We start from the raw sequence: 17589 nt of genomic DNA, 5'->3' as shown, positions 1-17589 counted from the left end.
TAGCATTTTTTTCACAGTTAAACTAGTAGCGAGATAGTAGCCTTGAATGGTTCAGCGTAGATTTATTTTTTGACCTGACGGTTGAGATTGGTTGCGCTGAACCAAACAACACTGGACAGTGGTCTTATCTGACGTGGATTTCTAATCTACCAAGGACTCGGGATGTTGTCCTAGCTGACGTAAACTGCTAATCTAGCCGCTATATTAGCATACAATAGGACTAAGCCTTAGGCATAGCTTCGAGTACGCCAAGATACCACTAGTGGAGTCCAACTTTCGTGTTAATGCCGCTGAAGTATAAAATACCGTCCGCTGCTTCAATTACTTCATCTGCGAAATTGTAATGCACGACATTGTCAAGAAAATTAGGAGTGAGTCCGTATTAGTGAATGATCCAGCGTCTATCTGAGGTTACAAAACGGTCTTTCTTTGGTCATTTATCTTGACTTGAAGCTGTGCATCCATAAAAAGATACAGAAAATGTTGCAATATTACTTTACTCTGCAATCATCGATTTCTGATGCAAGAACTGTCACACCTTCTTCATTTAATTTCGACAACCTTCTTCATTTAATTTCGACAGCCCCTGAAATTGAGCATAAAAAGTTCTTCGTACTAAAAAAAATCTTTCACCAAAGCTAATGAAGTCAAGTAGCTTACCTTATCTATGTCGCTAATATACCAAAATGTTTTGAAGCATACATTTGTGTAAGTTCGACTGAAAAGTTATCAGCCGAACCTAGACAAAAACACAAGTTTTCAGCCGAACCTTGAGTATGTCTCAAAACATTTTGGTCTGCCTCAAAATAGGTGTCTAAAAACCTTTGAACAAGTTTGTTGTAAAACCTTTAGGAAAGGCTCTTTGCCTGATCTCCAAAAACTATCTTCAATTGGAACAACATCTCAAAGTCCTCAACTGTGGGAGACACCCTTACTATCTCTACTTTGTCAGTAATTTTTTCTTATTAGTAAAAAGAAAAGAAAAAAAAAATGTTTGTTATAGTCTCTCTAAGTTTTGTAAGCAAAAACTCCATTATGCGGTCCTTTTTCCATTAGGATCATACCGACTTGAATTTGAAAACTTTGTTTGTAATATAGCATATGCTCTCTGAAATCCTCTTCACTTGATTTGCAATGGATTTTGAAAACAATGTCTGGATCTATATCATTTTGTACGGTGACAATCTTTTTGTTCCAAACAATGTCAAAACAATCAAGTGATTATGCACGAAATAATGATAAACTAAAAAGAATACAAAAGATGGCAAAAGCTAATCCTAAAACTAGAAATGATAATTTCGGCATGTTATATGGAATTGGAATCAACGTCGAAAATGAAAACAAAGGATAATGCTAATGATTACTGGCTTACTGCTTTCTTCTTTTCATAGTGTTTTATAGTCGCAGGGGTTAGGACTAACAAGCATGTAGCATGTCATCATATTCCTGAATTAGAATTTTATTTATGTTGAATTGGGGTTGTACGAGTTACTATGTTGTGTATTATTATGGTATATAGTTACTCCAGGAAATAAAATATTTGCTAAAATTTTTTTTATCTTTACATGAAAACTTACTGCATATTTGTAATGCATGGTGGTGTCTTTCTTTACGAGGTTGAGAGCTCTTTTCATGAATTTTACCATGATATTGGGCATCGCCATAAATTGTCATTCAGTGTTGCCAAAAAACACACGTAGCAAACCCAACTTGTTCGAAAAAGTTGCCCAACGTTTTAAAGTGGGGCATCGATTTCTAGCACCTATTTTAGAAAACAATATTTGAGGATACGGGTAAATTTTGCAGGAAATAGTTTATGGGTCTAGCTGGCTGCCAGGCACCTACGGACGACAAAAACTGTCATGAAGTACCGTCGTCTTTTTGGTGGTAGGATTGTACTTGAGAATCCTCCTGTCACCCAAGGTTTTATGGGCTAGATTGAACAATTAGATTAGCCAAAATGAATTGCAGTTCAAAGAAAAAAAAATGTTGTCTATTTGTTGATATTAGTTCTCGTTTCTAGCATTTTTTCACAGTTAAACTAGTAGCGAGATAGTAGCCTTGAATGGTTCAGCGTAGATTTATTTTTTGATCTGACGGTTGAGATTGGTTGCACTGAACCAAACAACACTGGACAGTGGTCTTAAAATACCGCTGAAGTAAAAAAAGAAAAATTTGCACCCCATATTGAAAGAACTATGATTTTAGGCATACCAAAAATTTTCAAGGCATACAAAACAGTTTTTCCATCCTAGGTGAACTTATAAGGGGTGTCTATTGAGTAGTTCAATTACCTATATACCCTTGAACCTAAAATCAAAAAATAAACTATCCTAAACATCTCTTCTTCTTCCTCCAGCTAAACCACATTCCTTTTCTCTCGGATTATTTTTTTCCATCACTGTAATTAATTATCGACTCGTGGAATTTCGATCATCGGTTAAATTAAACTATATAATAGGTCGTACAAAGAAAAAAGCAAACGTCAGGTGTTCTAAATCCTCTTTCAATCCATGAATTAAAGAAGAAGAATCAATTGAAGATGAAGGTATAAAAACTATAATTGAACCAGAAATTGAATCGGAAATTCAACCATTTGAAGCTCCAAATACTGAAATGAGGTATTCCCTACAAACCCAATCTTTTATTTGTTGTTTTCATGGATTGAATGGGTTAAATTGCTAAAAACTTAGGGTTTTTGACGATTACAGTAGCGGGTTCGGCTGATAATTGAGTTGAGTTTTGAGCCGAACTGTTCTTGAAATTTTACCCTGAAAGTGTCTATGAACAATTCGGCTAAACCGTAAATGTCAATTTTTAGACGAACCCCAAAATTTGTATTGAATACGTCCCAGAACAGTGTCAGGTTCGGCTAATACCTTGCAAACCTTCCCGGCCGAACCTGAGAAGTGAAATTTACCCCAGGTAGTTATCAGGTTCGGCTGACTCGATTAGATCACTTTCAATCCGAACCTCTCTCTGTAAACACTTCGAAAATATTGATTTGCAGGCTTTAGGTTCGGCTAGCTCGTGTTGTTGAGTTATCAGCCGAACCTTCTCTTTGCACACTCAAGTTTTTCGATCTTGTTTTGGCCATAACTTTTTCGTCCGATGTCGGAATGACCTCTTTCTTTTTGCGTTGTGTTTTTATTTTCATTCTATTGAAGTTGAAGATAAGATCTAATTGATTTTAATGAGTTTAATATGGACCTTGGTATCCAATATTCTTATCCAACGTTGAAGATAAGATCTAATTCATTATCCAATATTGATCTTCTTTGTTCATGGACTTATTCTTGAGGTTGAAAACGATCTTGAAAGGGAAATTTATTTTCTTCTTCTTCTTCCTATTCTTTCTCCCGGTCTTCCCAACGTATACAGTACCCTTTTTAACCGATCCCATCGGCTTTGTTGTCCTTTAACTAGTACACAATTTTATCTTCATCGCGTGTTCCTCAAGCCAATCCAGAACTTCTGGTTTAGTTTTCCATATCTACGTTCATTACAAAACAAGTAATTTGTAAGAAAAACTTTGGAATATTCCGACAACATTAAGGTAAACAAAAGGTTCTTACATACCAAATCATTTTGGAAGTGATCCTTTGGTATCCTCGTGAATTATATCTACTGGATCAGGTTGATTTTCCATGGTCCAAGCACGATCTACAAAGAATATCACAAGGTTAAACACTAGAAAGGGAATATAATAACAAGGTTCGGCGCATTCGATAATCACATTATGTGCCGAACTATAAACATTTACAGGTTTCGGCTTATACGATATCCTCAATATGTGTCGAACCACGAACAATATTTTAACCCAAAAATTAACAAATTCATATTCGGCTCAGACGATAGTCATATTATGTGTCGAACCTTGAACATAAGAGGTTTCGGCTGATACGATATTCTCCATATGTGCCGAACTAGTAACAATATATCAACCCAGAAATTAAAAAATTATGTTCGGCACATACAATTTTGGATATATAAGCCGAATTAGTAATGATTCTATTCTGGGCTATTTAGGATGTTGTTCGTCTTACTATGAAACTTTCATATAAGCCGAACTAGTGTCTAGCAAAAGGGTTGGAATCGGAAATTATAGGTTCGGCGCATGCAGTAAACAGATTCAGTAAGCCGAACAGTTCATCAATTGGTAGATTCGGCTCATAGATGTGAGCCGAACCTCAACCTGTTTCGCCGAACCATGATTCAAAAAACCTAACTTTTGATAATTGAGAGCTATAGAAGTGAGATTAAGTATAAGATATAAGTGTAGCTGTGTATTAGAAGCATTGGGTTCCTCATCAATGTCTTCATCATCAGGATTTGGCTCATAAAAATCATCATCTTGAGTTTGTGTTTGAGTTTGAGCTTGAGTTTGAGTGGGTGTAAAATCATTCTCATAATCTAAGAAATCAGCCATTTCTGGATCATTGTTGTAGTTGATATATATTTTCCTAGGTTTTTTAGATGAATGATGACCCTCCTCATCCTACATTGAATCAAGAATTAGAATTTTCTCACTTTCTCCTTCTCTTTCTCTCCTTCTTAACCAAACCAAAACTTTGATTTTTTTTCCTCAAATTTTTCATCTAAACAACTCTTATAATTCTGAAAATTATTTTAATCACTAAACAAAATATTTAATCACTAATCAAGATTATTAACACTAATACGTAAAGGGCAGATTTTCCATTAAAAAATTTTTGGGTTAGGGGGTTATCTGATTTTGCTATTTCACAACCTTTTTTGTCTTCATTCAGTATGCCTTAGAAGATTTTGGTATGCCCAATATTATGGTTCTATTGAAAGCCAAAGTGATTTGTTTCTAAGTTTTTCAGTTGCATACATATTGTCGGAAATTTATAGAATCACTGACAACCGCGGAATAACAGGATCTTCAGATATTAGATGAATAATAAGTAAAACCAAGCACAAGCAATAATACTAATACTAGAAAGATAATTCAACTCAAAAGACACAAGATTTATAGTGGTTCGACCAATACATACAACATGAAAATAATATCGCTGATGAATAGAAGAAGAAGAGCTTGAAGCGAGATATTTTTGAATGGACAGAAGAAGCAGATAAGAGCATTAATTTAATCAAAGAACAATTATGAAGTGCTCCTATTCTTTCTATGCCAAATTTTGACAAGTCATTTGAAATACATTGTGATGCTTATTACAGTGAGAAAAGTTCCGATACAAGGAAGAAATGGTCTACTTATGAACTTGAATTAATATCACTTTTGCAAGCACTAAAAAAATGGCATCCTTATCTTATTCATGGCGAGTTCATTGTAAATACTGATAATCAAACTCTTAAATTTTTGAAAACTTCAGCTAAAGTTAATAGAATGCATGATAGGTGGTTATCTACTATCAATCAATGTACATTCTCTATTAGACATAAGAATGGAAAAATAAATCAGGTAGCTCATGCTTTGAGTAGGAGATCTCATCTTCTTGCCACTTTCAAACATGAGAGTTTGCCTTTTGATTTCCTAAAAGATGTTTATAGTGAAGACAAAGATATTCACAAACTCTGGGAAAGGTGTAGTCCTTCAACATGGAGTGTTGATTATTTTCTCATTCAAGATTTTTTTCTTTTTAAAGGACATCGTTTATGTATACCACATCGTTCGTTACGTCTTCATTTGATCCTAGAGTCGCATGGCAGTGGTCTTGATGGACATTTTGGACGTGACAAAACCATTGCTCTGGTTAAGGAATATTATTTTTGGCCTTCAATAAAACAAGATGTTCAAAACTACGTACAAAAGTGCATGGTTTGTCAGCAATCTAAGAGGACTATTCTAAACGCAAGTTTGTATACTTCACTTCAATTCAAGATGCTCCATGGGTGGATATTAGCATGGATTTTGTGCTTGGATTACCACATACTTTTAAGGGGAATGGTTCTATTATGGTGGCGGTGGATCGTTATTCAAAGATGACTCACTTTAAAGCTTGCAAGAAAACCACAAATGCTTTACATGTTGCTTACATATTTTTCAAAGATGTAGTTTGTTTGCATGGGATTCCCAAGACTATTATGTATGATAGAGACACTAAATTTTTGAGCTATATCTGGCAATCTTTATGGATGTTTCAGACAGAGTTAGGCTTCAAAATCACATTGTAAGTTCTTACAAAGATTTGTTTATGGAAGAATAAATTATAAGACCTGAATTAGAAGATATTACGTTTGATATCATCAGTCCATAGAATCTGAGATTCTTGAGTCACTTTTCACTGAAGAAGTCTTACAAGCTATTAAGGATCTTGGTCAAGATAAATCACTCGGACCTGATGGATATTCGATTATTTTCTTTCTTAAATGTTGGAATTTCATCAAAGTTGACATCATGGCTACTGTATCTGAATTCTACAAGAGTGGAAGAATAGATATAAAGCATAACTGTACATTTATCAATTTGGTTCCTAAGAAAGATCATATCGATACTATCAAAGACTGTAGGCCTATATGTCTTCTAACTAGTGTATACGAATTATTGCCAATTTGCTTGCTTCTAGACTGAAATTAGTGATGTCGAAACTCATATCTCCAGTGCAGTGTGCATATATAGAAGGAAGACAAATCACTGTTGGGATTGTCATTGCAAATGAGCTGGTTGACTCTATATTAAAAGATGGAAAACCGGGTGTTATTTGTAAGATTGATCCCAAGAAAGCATTTGATTGGGTCAAATGGAACTACCTTCAGTTTGAGATGAGAAAAATGGGTTTCAGCTCGAAGTGGTGTAACTGGTTAAAGTTTTTCTACTCATCATCTATTTTCTAGGTTCTCATAAATGGGTCCCTTTTGGGTTTTCTGGAAGTGCAAGAGGTGTAAGACAAAGTTGTCTATTATCACCTCTATTATTCAACATTGTGGTGGAGGGTTTCTCAAAAATTTTAGATAGAGCGGAAAATTTGAAGTTGTTCAATGGCTTTTCTGTCTCTAGAATTGGTCTTGTTATCAATTACTTACGTTATGCTGATGCTACTATATTTTTTGTAGATAATAAGAAGGACGAATTGATAAACTTATTCTCAACTCTCAGATGTTTTGAATATATTGCTGGTTTCAAGGTGAACACTTCAAAGACAAGACGCATAGCAATTAGTGACGTCCATGATATCAATGGTTGGGCCACTGAGTTTGGCTGCACAACTGATTCTATACCATTTTCGTATTTAGGCATGCCACTAGGAGCAAAGGATTCTTCTACAGCCATATGGGATCCCATCATCGAGAAATTTGAGACACGACTTTCACCATGGAGGAGAGGCAAATTATCAAGAGGTGGTAAACTTACTTTACTAAAGTGCATTCTAACGTCTTTACCTATGTACTTCTTTTCTCTTTTCAAAGCTCCCCAATTTATTATCGACAAGCTTGAGATGAAAATGAGGGACTTCTTGAGGGAGTATAAAGACAAGGATGGAAAATGTTCTCATCTTCTAAAGTGGAATTTAGTATATGCTACAAAATCTGAAGGTGGTTTAGGGGTTTTAAATCTTCGAAGAAGGAACCAAGATCTTTTGCTAAGTGGTGTTGGAGATGCAGTATTGAGAAAAATATGGTCCTCAAATCTCAGTTTGGATTCAAAGTAAGGTTACTTCAGCACATGGGGTATCATGTGTTGGAGAACAATAGTGGAAATGCGACATCTAATCTCTGCTAATACAAATATCATCATTAACTTAGTTTTTCACTTCTCTTTCTGGTATGATAATTGGGCTGGAAATAATACTGTCTGAGGAGTTTACTGCGCTTTGCAAACTGGAAAGACTTTCACATGCCAGTGTTGCTCAGCATATAACGGCAGAAAGATTATGGCATTTTGATTTCAAGCGTTCCTTATCAAATGAAAAAATAAATCAACTTGCTGCGCTCTTCGTCGTAATCGGTACGAATCCTCCAAATCTCGATACTTTAACAGACACGAGCAGATGGACCTTAACCATCACCACTTCCTTTACAGTTAAGTCATTATATGACAAAATGACTGCAGCTGATGGTGTAGATGATTTCCCATGGAAGTTTGTCCGGAAAACATGTATTCCTCCGAAGATTAATAATTTTTCGTGGTGTTCAGTCCATGGTAAGTTCAATACTCTAGATATGTTACAACCAAAGGCATGAATTTTTATACTTCATGTTCCCTTTGTGGTGATATCCCTGAATACCTAAGAACACTTGCCACTGCATTGCAACATTGCTGCAAAAATTTGGTCTGCTGTAACACCATCTGAAAAATTGGGCATGGGTGTTTCCAGCAAATGTGATGGCGTTAGATCATACATGTACAAACAACAATGATGTTTCTCATACAGGGAAGGTGGTATGGGATCTTATACCTGCAACCGTCTTTTGAACCATTTCGAGGGAGAGGAATTGTCGTGTTTTTGAAGAAAAATACACTTACAATATTGATTTGGAGCTCTATGACAATGCTAAATCTCTAATCCTTTCTTGGGAAGAAGCTGCTGGAAATAGAGTACATACGAATTTCGCCAACTCAGTCACGCAATTGGGATACAGTCTTCTTCTAATTTCTTAGTTTCACTTTGTTTTTTGATTTTCTACCACTGGTAGAACTCTTGTACATTCTAATCTCTTAATAGATTTTCTTCCTTCTGATCAAAAAAAAAAATGACAATTTATGGCGACAACCAATATCTTGATAAAATTCAAGAAAAGAAAGAAAATATCATAGTAACACCGGTTTTAGTCTATTTCTGAGGACTCTTTCGTGATGAACAAGAGCATGCATTACAAATATGCAGTAAGTTGTCATGAAAAGGTAAAAAATTGTTAGCAAATATTTCACGAGCATCTTTCAAGACAAGAATGATCAATCCAGTGTCTACAGTCTCTAGGATTAAGCATCACTTACTAAAATCCAGTACAACCACTTTTTCTAGAATTGCAAATCCACTTTCATCTGATATGCGTGTTGCTTATGTGGATGCATCAATTGATTACGATACTAACACTATTGGTATGGGTATGGTGCTTTTATCTACAGTAGGGTACTTATGATGGGGTAAAAGCAGTGGCGGAGCCCTATGATGAGGAGGCCACTAACTACAACTTAGAAAATTAGGACCAAATTTTCATATTATCCTAGAGAAGTTTTCCAAATGTTGGGGGTGGCGATGACCTCCCACAACTTACATGTAGCTCCGCCGCTGGGTAAAAGGAACCTACACAGGCGGAGTGAATGATCCTGAAGCTGGACAATGCATGGTTATTTTGGAAGTGTTAAGTTCGGTCAAATTTCTGAATCTACACAGCGTCCACCTTGTTTTTGATGCCGAAGTATTGGTTTAGTCCATCAATTCTGCCACCAATCAAGTTAGATGGGAGAAAAATAATTTGATTAAAAACATTAAGTTTGTATTTCATCTCCTTTAATTCTTTTAAAATCTCTCATGTTAATCGAGAAAGAAATAATTTATCTGATGTAATCTCTAAAAAGTTCAGGCAAGACAGACTTTGTTTAGAAGAATACATGGATGGTTCATGGCTCGGGTCTTTGTTCAACATGCATTTGATGCTTGAACCTACTTCGTTTCTCAATAAAACTAGGTGTTATGCCCGCGCGTTGCACGGGCTTAGATGTTTTGCACCTAAATAAACATGTTTGGATTCAAAATTTGAGAAAAATAGACAATAAAAAAATAAAAACGACAATTGGAGATGTAGTAAAAACAGGAATATAAAATTAATTGAAAATACTCAAATTTGAAAAAATCACTGGAAGAAGTATAACAAATATTGAGAAATAATTTATTGGATTATTTGATATGTACATATCAAGTAAATATGAGCTACATGATTACTCGGAATCATATATAAGCAAGGTCCCTAACCCACTTAATTTGTACTTCCTTCATGTCGACAGCGTCAATATGTACTTCACCAGTTTGAGGATAAAATCTCACTTCAAACCTTCAACTTTCATTCTGGCCCACCAAAGTTGCAGTAGTTCCACTTTGAATGCTTAGTGAAAAACTTGTAGAACCTGAAAATTAACTATTGTCAGATAACAGAAGAAGATTTCATTCAAATTGATGTTACCCTTTATGTGTTCTAATATCCTTTCTTGTCCGAGATATCAAGCTTAGGCTTTGGCTTTGTTAGTTACAACATTTTCTAGGCTATAAACACACTTAAGCATTAAATACTTAGCATACAGTGTCCTGTTTCTTAACAAAAAAGTAAATAGTCAGTGCAAAATAAAAACTAAATAAGATTGAAGGACACAAAAAATGTTTAGGTAGCATTCCATGATACATAGTGCTGCATATATTTGCATGGCATGCTTTCTCATGTACACATATGTTGCACTATATTATAATAGCATGGGGCTTTACAGTAGTTTTCATTTCAAATAATATTATGCCATGTGCGGGAGTTGAGTCCACAGCTACATGAGTGAAAACCACGCGTTCTACTATTTGAGAGAGCACAGCAACTACACTTGGATCTATTTTCCTAACATATTTGATAGCACGAGGGGATGGAAAAAAGGAAGTGTACCTGACACCTTGCTTCATATAACACAAATATCAGATCAATTTGCATAGCAACCTGCAACACTTACATTAGTAACCTTGGCAAAAATTAAGTCTACCATTGCTTGACGTTTGTCCCTTACACAAAATGGTAACCATGTGTAACTCACATTTTCTTCTCATTTCTCTTCTGTAAACATCTCTGGTACCTCAATAATTTCACACATTTCACCTGGTCTTAAATGAGATAAATAATAAATATTATTGATAGCTACAAAAACTTGAAGATGGTCATTGATTTCTAACTTCCATCACATCAATGAACACATTTCTTAACAAAAGCACCAATAATATGAACTCACAAGTGCTTTCTGTTTAGGTGATGAGCAGCAACATAACAGATGCACAACCAACTATAAGGAATTGAAACTTGTGCTTCAAATTGTCTTCAAGGACATAACCAAGCGACTTCCAATCAATGATAATGCATCTAATTGGAGAAGTTAACAGTGCCTTCCCTTCATCTATTTGATAAAGTATGCTTGCCCTTGACACCTTTTAAAATAAGGCTAATCAGCATCGTATAATTTAGTTCTAAATTAACTAAAACTTATCCTGATAGATGTAATCAAGTTAGAAAGTAAAGTGGAAAATTTTCTTGGTTTGATACGAAAACGTAGACATAGATAGAAGGAATTGATGTTTACGTTTGCATTCTCTCCGCTGCTGTAACTGCAGGCATAACCAATGTTGACGGCAGTCTCCATCTTATCCCCAGTCAAACCTATATATTTATTACAGCCTGTGCAGGCTTGTCTCTGTTGAAACAGCCAAGACTTACATCGGGTGGGCAACAAAAATGACTCTATCAACTTCCTATGCTTGTCTCCACAACCTATGTTTTGATACCTGCAATGGGTTACATCAACTTCCTCATAAGAACCGTATGCGATCAACACAGATGGATAAGAGGCAAGCACGTGGATATATAAGTAAACCACATCAAACAGAAATGTCTACATTAACAAACTAAGCATATCTAAAATTGTAAAATTCCCGGATACAACCTAATATTGTGTTATTTTTTGGTTTCATTTGGGATTTGTTCTTTTAAGCTACATAATGTACATATTATAGAAGAGTTTTTCATGCATATTATAGGTACCATGGACACATTGAACATTGAAAAGGAAGAAATCTTATACCTCATATAAGTTGGAGATCTCTTCCATGATGACAGACACTCAGATCTTTTAGAGATTTTAACAAACAAAATTATGAACAAACTCAAATTAAGCGAAATCCACATAAACCCATAACCTAAAACGTATATTCCAAACTAAATATTCAGGTAGCTCAATTTCACCAAATGGGATTTTATTGTTTATATCGGGAGAAAAATATTCATAAAGTATTAATGTCTTGGTGACCTACAAAATGAAAACAAAAATACATCAACAATTAATAAAACATGACCTTCAAAACTAAAGCATAGTCATGTTAACAAAGCTTATTACCTGCAAAATCAAAACAAAATAAAATGCTGGAAAAAAAAAATAGAACAGAAAAACCCCAAAATCAAAATAAAAAGAATTAATAAATTTGGGATTTGAAAAATACAACCACATCATTGGTTTTCAATAATTTTATCTTCAGTTGAATAACAAACCAAAATAATACCTTAGGGTTATGAGAAGAGGATGAGAGGAATAAAGAAGAAACTCTAATCACCTGCAATTAAACTGTAGTATGAAGAGATGTAATAGAGAGCAGATTCAATCTTAAATGTTAAGTTGTTATCGAGGATGAGAACATGGGAAACCAAAATCTTCACTAAAAGAGAAAAAAAAAAGATAAATTAGGGTTCTGAATGAAGGTTTTGAAGTTAGTAATCGGTATTCATCACACACACCCTTTTGGAGTTAGGATTGACATCTGCATTATATCTACTTCCACCGTTGTGGTTTACCATTGGTGATTTGTTGATCAGAGAGCAATGAAGGTGTAGAATTAGGGTTTGATGTAAATCGGCGGTAGTAGTAGAGGGAAAACGCAAGATATTGCGAAAAGAGAAAGAAGCGGGGCTGAAAATATATGCAAGATTGGTCGTGTGAAAAAAGAAAAGGTTCCTATTGGTCTATATAATCTTGGTGGGGCCAGAAGCTCTATCATCTGAGCTTGATACAAGTTTAAACGACAACAGAGTTTTTTTTTTCCTGAAAACTAATAAATGTTTCCAAGATTTTTGCTATCTTATTTCTTATTAAATACAACGGATCTCGTGATTTAATTTATATTTCACGACTTATTTTTACACTCCACCACTATGACCCCTTAATCCACTTGATCCTGACTGCCCATTCGCTTAAATATATTGACTTATAGGTCGAAAATAAATTTGTAGTCTTAATTTTTTTTACCTTTGATATATAACTTAATTATGATATTTAAATATGGTCATAATTTGGATTAAAATTTGCAAAAATTACACATAGCAATCCTATCTTTTTTGAACAATTATCACGGAGATCAGGCGTGGTAATCTTTTATGAGCGCGATAAAAAGAAAAAATATTCTTAAGAAACAATAGTGTATGCACATGGTTGGTAGGTGCAACAAAGATGGATAATGATTTCAGTCTCAAATACTTAATACACATTAGGCCATATCATTTCGTTTATCTAGCAAAGTGAACTCTGTGGTGATACATCAAAAATAGTTTTTATATGAATTGTGTCTCCAAGAAGATTTTAGCATGAAATAATTTCCAATATGCATTTCCTTGCAATTAATCCTTTCTCTCTATTCTTTAATTTTGTATAATTTTTTAACATAAGCTAAAGTTATTTGTTCTAGTTGTTTAGCTTAAGATTTCTAGGTACTGAGATTTCTCGAGAAGAGATGGTAATGAACCGATTTCCCTTTGACGGTAACAAACTATATGACTTCGTTAAGCAAATCAAATGATTAACCTCGAAAACCGGCTTACAAGGTTCTAATTGTACAAGGCTTATAAATCGCAAGATCCAAAAAAGTTCATACTTTGTGGGATTAATAATATCAATCAGCCCCATCACGTATAGCCACCTTGTGTCTAACACGTGGGCATTAACTCGGGTGATGCGGAGTAATACAGGTGTGCTCAAATAACTCATCGTAAACAACCTACCATATTGAATCCTTGAGCTTAGCTAACCTTGAAACCCGGCTTGCAAGGTCAGGGTTGGTAAAAGCTTATAAAGCATTTGGATTTTAAATTTCCATCTAACTATGTGCAACTAATAATCTCAATATCTCTATATATATATAGAGAGGGAGAGATAGATAGATAAACAAAACGAATATTCACCGAAAAATTAATAAATATTACTTTTGTAAGTGGCAAAATCAATAAAAATTACTTTTTAACGATAAAATATTTCAATAAATATCTTTTATTTCATTGAGAAATTTTTTCAATAGATAATTGATTTGCATAATAACCAAATACATCATAAGTTTTTTTCTCATAAACCCAAATGCATCATCGTGAAGCAACCAATTCTTAACAACGTGAATTTAAATATAAGAAAAAGGAAATACTGGATTGACAGTGAGGTTCTCCGGAAAATTATTAATGGGACCTAAACCACCATTTGATTCTTTTACATGATTATTCACCGTGTCTTGAATTAGAATCATTTGTAAGAAAACATCTTTCAAATGGAAAATGTTCATCTTCTTCACTTCTACCATAGTATCCACCATCTCGACGAATGCTCCAAAAACATTTATATGCACAATGTACATTATAGTCTCTATTTGCGTTGTAAGCATGAAACTCCATTTCTTGAAATGTCTTTCCATTAGGATAATACCAATTTGATGTGCATATAAATTTAGTAGACGAAAAAGCATTAATACGAAATTGCCAGTAGAAACTTTGTTTGTAATATAGTGTATGCTCGCCCAAATCATCATCACTTGACCTGCAATGAATTTTTAAAGCTATTTTTGGATCTATATCATTTTCCACGGTGACAATATTTTTGTTAAATTTAAAGGGAATACCATCAACTGACTGAGCAGAGAATAATGTCAAAATAAAAAAAGTGAAGAAGATGGCAAATGCAGATCCTAAAACTTGAAATGATGATTTTGATATGATGAATGCAATTAGAAGCAACCTTTGAAAATAAAAATTATGTATAATGCTAATGGTTTATAGTCATAGTATTCAGGGATATGAAAGCATGTTACCTGAGGAAATAAAAATATTTCCTCATGACAACTAATAAATGCTTTTGAAATTTTTGATATCGTATTTCTTATTAAATACAACAGATCACATGATTTAATTAAAATTCATGAATATATTGACATCCATTTTATCCATTTGTATGGTCCTTTAATCTACTTGATCCCCACCGTCCATTCACTAAAATTTATTGACTTAATGGTCGGAAATAAATGTATAGCCTTTTTTTTCCTTTGATAAGTGTGGTCGTAATTAGCATTCAAAGTTTCAAAACTTAAAGATAGCAGTCCTACCTTTTTTCGAAAAAATTATCATGGAGAAATGGTGTGTTAATCTTTCATGAGAGGTAAAAAGAAAAAAATAATTCTTAGGAAGAGGTAAAAAGAAAAAGAAAAGATAATTCATAAGAAAAAACAGTGCACGCACAACAAGGGTAGGTGCCACAAAGATGGATAGTAATTTCAGTCTCAAATGGATAACAAACATTAGGCCACATCATTTCATTTATCTATTAAAGTGAACTCTGTGGTGGATACATTGAAAATAATTCTTATATGAACCGTCTCTCCAAGAAAATTTTAGCATGCAGTGATTTTTTATATACATTTCCTTGCGATCATACATTTTGTATCTATTTTTTAATTTCGTATAATTTTTTTAAATAAAAGAAGACCTAGTTATACATTATTCGATAAGTTCAAAAATTTATTTATTTAAGTAAATAAATGAAGACCTAATTTTGGTGCTTCTTTACTATTAGGTTATTGCAAGGGTGAAAATTTAGTGGACGAGAGATCCTTATATGCAGAGGCACTAAGAATCCATCACTATTGCAACTATGATATTCCATTTCAAAAGGGAGCGAAATTCGTTATGCTAAAGACAAAATCATTGAGTTTATGGTTTTGGTATATTGCTTAAGGATGCTAGTGAAGGATGATTAAGATGTGCATGTTTATCATCTTATTTTTGTTTGATTTAGCTTCTTATGGGTTTGAATTGTAGTTTTGAGGAGGAAAAGCATTTTTTACTACAGAATGTCTATGCCAACAAATAGATGGATATGAACGTAAAGATAAAAACACGTCCTTGTCATAGAAATAAAGTCTCCGAGATCATCTTTTGTTACATTTGTTGAGGCAATTGGTATCTAGCCTAAAGATTTGATATCGATTGTTGGGGTTCAGAGCCATCTACGTGCTAATCTTGTTGATACAAATTAGCTAACAAGAAACACTTGATCTCTCGGGTTGCTCCATGAAATTTACTATGATCTAAGATAAGAAATAGAGAAAGAGAACCAAACAGATGCAAGACATAAACAAATTTACAAGAAGTAAAGTACTCACGGATTTAACCTGGTTCAACAATATACATAATGTGTGTGATATTTTCTACATCCACCAAACGGATACGACCTCTTTATTCATTATAGAATCACTACTGAGAATTGCACAACTGACTGACTATATCAATCCATCGACTCACTACAACGTGAACGAACACAAGAACTCTCACAAGCACCCTATAAGATCCAAAATACAGTCTTCGCCCATACGAGATAACATTTACCACATTATCTACCACAACGAGCTGATCTTCTCTGCACACCCTGATATAGATTATCATGAACGCCTTCATCTCAAAAAATCTAATCGAGCACCACCAAGATGATCTTCTCCTTAACAAGATCTATTACCAGCATCTCCATATCAATACTCCATAACGACATATCTTCATAGATCGATAAGGATCCCATTTGCACCATAATGATGTATTCCTTCCGCTATTAGGTCTATCATATAACCACCTCAATAGGTGGGATGACACCCTCACATCTATACGAGATTTACATTGAGGATTCCATGACTAAAACACTTAGCCTAGACCTCCTTATATAGGAGTCACAAACTTGGTTCCCAAGGAAACCATGGTCAATTAAGAAACCCATATTTTATATGAAAGTTGTTCTAAACTAGCTATGTTTCCCAAACGGAGCCTTTTCGGAACCTTCTAGAGCTTAGTGGTCTTCTTTGACCTTAAATAGGAAACCTATGTTTCCCTGTAATTCTACACCTCGGATCATGTATTCATGCATGAGACAATCAACTTGTTATCCCTCCATCTTCTGAACATCGATTTCACCATCATCGGTTGCCTACATATCTTCAATAGGAATCAAACCGAAATGTACTTCATCCAAAATTGTTCCGTAAAACCTCCACCAGAAGAGAAGAAACCAAACTTGAACAAAATCAACTCAGACTTAACAATCCAACCTACCAGTGATTTTAAAAATCTCCACTACTGTGAAAAATCTGACTATCTCAACAACTATCATCATATGATCATCTGTTATGCAACATCTTGAGATACACCTTACTCCTTTATGTTCACAACTCCACATTGATTGGCATCATTCTAGGTGTATTGCATGCCAACTCAATCAGACCATATACGATTTTTGTATATATGATGCCATAAGATTTAGTTACAGTCATTATGTGCCCTTGAGCCTTTACCGTCATCGAACTTGCTTCATAGTACGAAACCAGTTCCTCCTTGGCCTTCCTTGCTCCACCTGAGTTAATATTCTTCTCTTCTAAGCTACTAACTCCAAGTTGCGCACCTCATTCATTAGAGTTGACATCCATAACTAATCGATCAACAAATAAAAAAAAATCTATCACAGTAGCCTTCATGCGTCTGCCTAAGAATTACCTTAACGAAACCATAATCTTAAATCTTTGTCTCTAAACTCCAGCTGAGTCAATTGCTTCTTAAAAAAACTGAACACATACTTGATCTTTC

This window comes from Papaver somniferum, unplaced genomic scaffold (assembly GCF_003573695.1).
Source record: "Papaver somniferum cultivar HN1 unplaced genomic scaffold, ASM357369v1 unplaced-scaffold_79, whole genome shotgun sequence".
In the NCBI taxonomy this organism is placed as follows: domain Eukaryota; kingdom Viridiplantae; phylum Streptophyta; class Magnoliopsida; order Ranunculales; family Papaveraceae; genus Papaver; species Papaver somniferum.
This window is presented reverse-complemented; position numbering follows the sequence as displayed.